The sequence below is a fragment of the Miscanthus floridulus genome, chromosome 4 (assembly GCF_019320115.1).
Source record: "Miscanthus floridulus cultivar M001 chromosome 4, ASM1932011v1, whole genome shotgun sequence".
Classification (NCBI taxonomy): Eukaryota; Viridiplantae; Streptophyta; class Magnoliopsida; order Poales; family Poaceae; genus Miscanthus; species Miscanthus floridulus.
The window spans coordinates 78,678,452-78,686,001 of record NC_089583.1 but is presented as its reverse complement, the minus strand read 5'-3'; the positions used below and the strand labels follow the sequence as shown (position 1 = coordinate 78,686,001).

General features: G+C 44.7%; 1 pseudogene; it reads right to left on the bottom strand.

Moving 5' to 3' along the window:
* Positions 1 to 5,438: 5,438 nt before the first annotated feature.
* LOC136551794 (E3 ubiquitin-protein ligase RSL1-like) lies at positions 5,439 to 7,302 on the bottom strand (annotated as a pseudogene).
* Positions 7,303 to 7,550: the final 248 nt, after the last annotated feature.

Below are 7,550 nucleotides of genomic sequence, written 5' to 3'. Positions count from 1 at the left end.
GCTCTTGGGAGGAATGGTTGCCTCTCGCTGAATTCTCTTATAGCAACAGTTATCAAGAGAGTATCAAGATGGCTCCTTTTGAATCGTTATATGGCCGCAAGTGTAGGACTCCTTTAAACTAGGTGGAACCTGGAGAAAGAAGATTCTATGGTATTGATTTTGTAAAAGAAGCCGAAGAGCAAGTCCGAACTATACAGAAGAATATGACTGCCGCTCAGGCTAGACAAAAGAGCTATGCTGATAAGAGAAGAAAACCTATTGAGTTTGAAGTAGGTGACCATGTTTATCTGAAGGTATCCCCTATGAGAGGAGTAAAATGTTTTGGAATCAAAAGGAAGCTTGAGCCTCGATATGTTGGACCTTACCGAATTATCGAGAAAAGTGGAAGAGTAGCCTATAAACTCAATCTACCACATGAAATGGGAGCTATATTCCCGGTATTCCATGTGTCTCAGCTGAAGAAGTGTCTTCGTATTCCCGAGGAAAGAGTAGCCCGTGCAAGTTCTGGATACTCAAGAAAGGGTAACTCGTAGGTGAGTAGTTAAGTTATACAAGGTAGTTTGAAGTAATCATAGTGATCAGGATGCAACATGGGAGCGGGAAGATTATCTAAAGGAAAATCATCCGACTTTCTATACTAAATGGTACGCTTTCCAAATCTCAGGATGAGATTTTTCTAAGGGGGGAGGGCTGTAACACCCTAGGTGTTTGGCTCCCACAAAATTGCATTTCATTTCATAAACATGTGCATCATCTATCTCATCATGCCATTGTTACTGAAACATGTATATGCAACATTCTCAATTATGTTTGTTTCATACTTGATTGCTTGTGAATGGTAGTTAGTGCAACATGTGAATGCAACATGAGTTTCTCATACCTTGAAACATGGCAACATGGTAATGTAATATGACAAGTTTAAAATTGCAACAAAGTCATGAAACATGTGAAACATGGATTTGCAACATTAGGGTAATTTGAGTGCTTTGTTGTTTTATCACATGTGATACTTAGAAGTTGGTGTAGCACTGGTGTAGAGTGGTTAATTATGGTCTAATACACCTTAACTACACTTAGGGTAATTGATGGGACATTGTTCATGTGGACCAAAATGACTAAATTACCCTCTAGGTGGAGGTTTGACTTTAGGATGACCAATAGAGTGACTCTGTTTGACTGATTAAAAAGTCCAACCTAGAGACCTTGCATGGATGTGCACCCTTTACCAAAGTTGTAGCCAATTTATCAAGGAACAAAAGTCTCAATATGACCATCTCATGAAAATGGCTAGAACATGCTCAAACAAGGCCCACAGGTCAGGTTCCCCTGCTGATTTTAGACTTAGAAAAAATTTTCAGTCAAGTCCTAACTTACGGTTTCATGAGCCCCTCTTTGCGACCTTGTATCTCCCAATCCAGACCGAATTAGTCCAAGCCCCATTTGACAATGTTGTAGTACTACTGTAGCTCTACAAATTTGCTGTTACTACCTACCGCTAACTCGGACTAGATTACGAGCTATGAGGCGATGAAATGGCGCTGTTAGTCGTGCCACCGGACCCCGATTCAGTCGTTTCAGAAAACATTCAGTGAACGTCATGGCCGACCGATTCAGAGGCTGGCCACCGCGTGGCATGCATGCCTAGCTAGCACCTCCACATCACGCGCCCGTGCTCCCAGGTGAAAGCCAAGCCAATGCCTCGCTCACTCCCTCTTCCTCTTGCCATTTCCCTCTCTACCGTCCTCTTCCAAGCGAGCGCGGTGACCGAGAAGACCGTGGCCACCACCGAGCCAAATCACCCTCACTGAGCGCCATTGTCCGAATCCCATGAACCACAGCACCACCGTGATCCCCTCCACGTCCTCGACCTCACCGAAACCTCATCCTTGCCTCAGGTAGGGCTCACCATGAAGGCGGCTCCACCGGGTCGCCATGTTCGCCGCTGGCCGAGCTCGCACGTGGCTGTGCCGCTCGAGCCTCTTATTGCCCCCTCTTTCCCTTGCTTTAGGTCCAGTTAGTGATGCGGATGCTCGTAGGGTAGACCATTAGGACCGTGATGCCGTCGGTTCACCGGAGCTGGCCAACTAGCAGCCGTGCGCCGCCATAGCCGTCGCCATTCCCCCTAGCCACCGCAATTGCTATAATTAATGGTACCCCTAGGTGCGCACGGGTGAGGTGAACACACTGGAACCCGTGGCCTCGCCGGAGCTGCCACCGGCGGCGAGCTACCGCCGCCGCTCTTCTTCCCTCCCTTGTTTTCTCTCTGACTAGCGAGGCCCGCTTGTCAGCAGCCGCGCGCGGGCGGGAGCCGACCGTGGGCCGCGCCGTGTTTCTAGGCCACGCTGGCGTGTGCGGGCGTGCGCGTCGTAGGCCGCAGTGGTTTTCCGAGCCGGCCCAGTAGCTGGTTAGGGTTTCCAATTTGTTTTGTTTTATTCTTTTTCATAGATTTGGGTACAGATTCAAAAATGTATATCTCTTGGTTGGTAGATCCAAATGATGTGGTTTCAATTTTGTTGAGTTTCTGGTAATGTCTAGTTTATATTAAAAATATAATTTATGCCATGTTCTGTTATGAAAAATGGAGTTGCTAATTATCTCTTTTAATCATGTGGGAAATAGGGGTAATTATATCTTTTTCTGTGTAGCTCCAAATGGCATGAAATTTTTATAGTGTACTGCTCATATCATGAATAGCTTGTAGTTAAATTTTCATACACTTTAGACACTGTATGTAGGAGTTAGGTAATTCTCTTGTTTGCATGGATGGATCTTGTGTGAATTTTCATAATTTTTTTATAGATCCAGTAAAGGTAAAATTTGGTGAGTGCTATTCTTATGCTAGAATGATACTAGGAAAAATGTGAAATCTGTTGCTTGACACTTTTCAATAGGGTTTCCTAATTATGCTAGAAATAGACCTGCCATCTGTTATTTTTAATATAGCAAGTTTTGCTTGTCCAATTGCTTTGAAATTTTTATGGTAATCTATGTGAAGCATGAGGTAGCTACTATAATTTTTGTAGATTTTTCTATATAGTTTTACTATATGTTGCTTTAATCACCTAATTAACTAAATAAATTAGAAAAGGACATTAAATAATTTATTTAGAAGTTGGCACTATACTTTGTGATGTTTCTCTGGTATGCACAACAAGTTGGTAAACTTGATTTGGTCCAATTATGTTTTTGCATCATCACTAAATATTTAATTTAGTAAACCTGTCATTTCTCGACAGATTCTATGTTTACTTTAATTCGATTTTGTTAACGTAAGAATCATGCTTTGATATTTACAAATGATTTGTAGAGAATTTCATAAGCTTTCCAGAATGTCCTCTTGCAAGTCATTTGAATTTGTAGAACTCTTGTTGTGAATGAATTAAGGAACTGCTCGTTTGCATATGAAACCTTAACTTTTGATTTAAGTATACCTTTACTATTCCTAAGCTTATGTTAATGTTCCTAGGTGTTAGGCCTTTAACTGAAGATGAGCATCTTTATCTTAGGTTATGCAAGTTAGGTAAGTTGATCTTGTTCTTTGAGTTAAGTTAGATACATGTTTTAAAGTGATTTGAATAGAGCTATTCTTAATCGGTAAACGAGTGTCCAGTGATGTTTTCGTTAAATACTTACTGTTATCCATTCATCATGAGCATCATGTCATTCCTTATGCATCCATGATATTTATCTTGTGCATCTGCATGCAATAGGTGTACCAAAAGGAGTGACACTGCTAGAATTCGAGGAACCGAGCGGGGAGCAGCAGCAGCCAACACAGGAGGTTCAGGAGGTGCAGCCCTCGGGAGAAGTGCCAGACGAGGTCGCCGTTGAGTGCCCGGATCACCGTCCGTGCAACTTTGTGAAAGGCAAGCCCCGAAGCATATTAAGCCTCCTAACTTATGAAATGCAATTAAAGTATTATTGTTATATATATATGTATATATATATATATTGTTGCATTAAGTTTAGGTGTTGGATGCAAACACTTGTTGCATTGGTTATCCAATCCTTGTCCAGATATTGATACCCTAAATCCTATGTAGCTCAGGCTCGTGTAGTGCTTAGCCCTGCTTAAATACGGTAGAAGTCAGGTGATTTCCTGTCACCTGCGAGCTATAGGGATATACATATGGCACGTTTGGCTATATTTGCTATCGTGGAAAAGAACCTGTCTTAATTTGAATTGAAGACCGAGCAGAGGCTTGCCGGTTTACAGTGACTCCGTCTATGTCGCTTAAGGACCGAATCTTGGAGTCTTTCCTGTTCATGTTGAACGCATGCCTCTCTCTTAGTTGGCCGGGTCTGGAGACCGACCACGAAGCCGAGTAGCTCAACCCAGGCCAGGAATCGATAAGTATAAAGTACGCCTCGAAAGGGAGCCGTAGGCATGAGTCCAAGGGTAGGTGATTTAAAAGTCCTGATCGTCCTGGCAGAAGGGTAATCCCTGAGAGTGTCGGCGCTGATCGAACCCACGAATTTGGTTCCTGAGTTGTACCAAAGGTGACCCACGGCTACCCTTGCAAAGTATGTCAGGATGAGAGTTAGGAATACCCCCTCAGCTGAGTTGTAATTCGATTCGAGTCGCCGTCTCTCACCGGTTAGTGAGAACTTGACGGGCTTATCTCCAAAGTAGATACACTAAATAACATAATGGTTCAGGAATGATGGTATGATGATGACAGCCTTAATATACCTGCTATGGTTAATATTGGTTGCTCCTAATAAGTGAGTGCTCTAGTACAGGTGCTAATCTAGTGGACAGGTAAATGATGATAAACTTGATGCTAAGTTTAAATTGGTCACTACATTCATAAGCTCTTTTATGCAACTATGTCAAGCTAGCCCACCTCATAAGCCTTGCATGACCCTTGGTGTCTTTTATTTCTGGTTTTGACAGGTAAGTCTAGCTGAGTACCTTCTCGTACTCAGGGTTTATCTCCCACCTGTTGCAGATGACCAGTTCTACTTTGGTTGCTACAAGTATTGTCTTCTCCCAGCTGAGGATGAAGACTAGACCGTTGGGCGCGGTCTCTCCTAGTTCTCGTACCTGAAGATGCTTTTGGTGGGACATAACTAAGATTTGGCAATGTATTTGAAACTATGAAGTTATGTACTAAACTATGTTGCTTCCGCAAATTTGAACCTGGTTTGTAATATTTTATTTGAACTCTGATGGATGTAATCCGGATGCCACTTGTGAAATGTTGTAACGAATGATGTGTTGTGTTGAATCACTATGGTCTTGGTTTGTATGTCGGGAGTTGTTTGAAATCCTTCGTGATTTCTGAACTACCGGGATTATGGGAGCTTAAGTACAGGAATTTGATCACTTCGGTGATTGTTCTTGTACTTACATTCTTATAATTTGATCGGTTCTGTTACAGACAGTTTTAATCATTTTCCCATGTCATTCATGGAGACTGAAAGTGATGGTTAATATAAACCATATACATAAAATCGTGAAAGGACCTTCAACAGTTCCAATTGAGAATAGGTACCAAAAGTAAAGGCAAGATATGCTGTTTGTGGAAAGGGTCAGCAATCAAATGAGCTGGTAGCTTTATCATTAAAAAAAAAGGCGCACCCAGTGCAGAGAGCTCCCGCTCTGTGCGGGGTCTGGGAAAGAGTGTCAGTGACAAGCCTTACCCTCGCCTGTGCAATGCGAGGAGACCGCAACTCGAACCTGGGACCTTTCGGTCACAGGCGATAAGACTCTACCGCTTGCACCAGGCCTGCCCTTCAGCTAGTAGCTTTATCATTGATACCACTAAATGCTGAAGCAATCAGTGGCAATACAATATCATTATTCACTAGTGTACTACTCATAAATAGTAGGCATAGTTGCATGTTCAGCTTGCTCCACTATGGTGTCCTTCTCAAGCACCGATCATCAGCTAATACTTATGTCATCACCAACAAAATTTGATCGTATATGCTAAAAGTAATGGAAAAGACAAATTTGACATGTCTGGACTTCTAGAGTGAAGGGGAGATTGTATTCCACAAGAATTATTGTTCCTTTCACTCCTCTCTTATCATGAGCATCAATTAGACTTTCTCATCTCCTGTCCATAAACATACGAACAACCTTTGCCAACTTTGTACACCCCCGCTACCACCACAGCCCACTCCACCCCATACTCAGACTTTTTGTCTTATTTCTATACATGACTGCAGTCTTAGAGAAGAATACGAATTGGAAGAAAGACATGATTAGATAGAAAATTACCTGCAATTTATTAGCAAGCACCCAGATTTTCGCGAAACATACATCCTGCACTTGGGGCACCTCTGCCATTTCTCCTTGTCAGCAAGCTTCTTAAGCATCAAATCATTCTCCCCCTTCTCGTCATTCCCAAGCTTCTTAAATTCCTTGCACTTGATCCCATCGTGCCATGGCACACGGCAGCGAGCACAGTGGGGGCACTCTGAGACAGTGGGGGCACTCTGTTTCCCTGATCTTCACGGAGCCATCATTTAGTAAGAGTGCCGAGCAATCCTTGAACGGACAGTAGAACTTATCATCACCCAGTAGCTCCTCGCACAGCACGACATTCCACCGGTCAAATAGTTCAGGCGGGATGATATCCCGGCACAGATCCATCTCAATAATCCCCGTCTCACACGCGGGGTCAGGGCACCCGATCACGGCTACGTTCTCGGTGACCTTGCCGGCGACATACCTTCCGACGCAGCTGTTACAGAACGCGTGAGCGCAGTGGCTCGCAACAAACTTCTCCGCAGCCCGAACCCTCTCGAAGCAGATGGCGCAGTTGAAGCGGTTGCGCTTGGACCGCTTCGTCTTGGAGTCGCTCGGGTCATCTTCCTCCCACATCGCGTCGGATCAGAAAAATTAGGCGAGATCCAAGTGAATCGTAAGCATCTAGGTATCGAGAATTCAATGTTCAATTCGAGAGTGACAAGTACCTTCTAGTTGAAGCTTGCGCTTTCCTTTGCGATCCAGAGGAGTTTCCTTAGGGGTGGCGGAGGTACCGGCCTTAGGGGTGGAGGAGGCACCGGCGGGGTGGGAGGAGGAGGATGCGGAGCAGGCGGTGGCCGTCTGGGCGCGATAGGTATCAAGGGAGAGGAGAATGGCCTCCTGAATCTGGACCTCTTCGGGGCTGTAGGACTCGGTGAAGTAGGCGTGCCCGTCTTCCTCGTCCGAGGAGATGTAAATCGGGAAGTACGGGTCCGCGGCGCCGGCGGCGGAGGCCTCCATTGCCGGCGAGGGGTTGTGGTCAGCCACCCGCGATCTTTTAGATAAGAGAGATCACGAGAACAAGAAGTGGGGCCGGTAGGTCAGACACCCGCGGCATCGGCGTCACGGGCTCACGGCGGTGAGCGTGGAACTGCAAATCCAGATAGGCTTAATCGGATAGATGTTATTACAAATATTACGTTATGGAGATATACAATTACTCTCTGTTCGGCTAGCTAAAAAACAGCTAATTCTGATGGCCGGTAGGTCAGACACCCGCGGCATCGCCGTCACGGGCTCACGGCGGTGAGCGTGGAACTGCAAATCCAGATAGGCTTAATCGGATAGATGT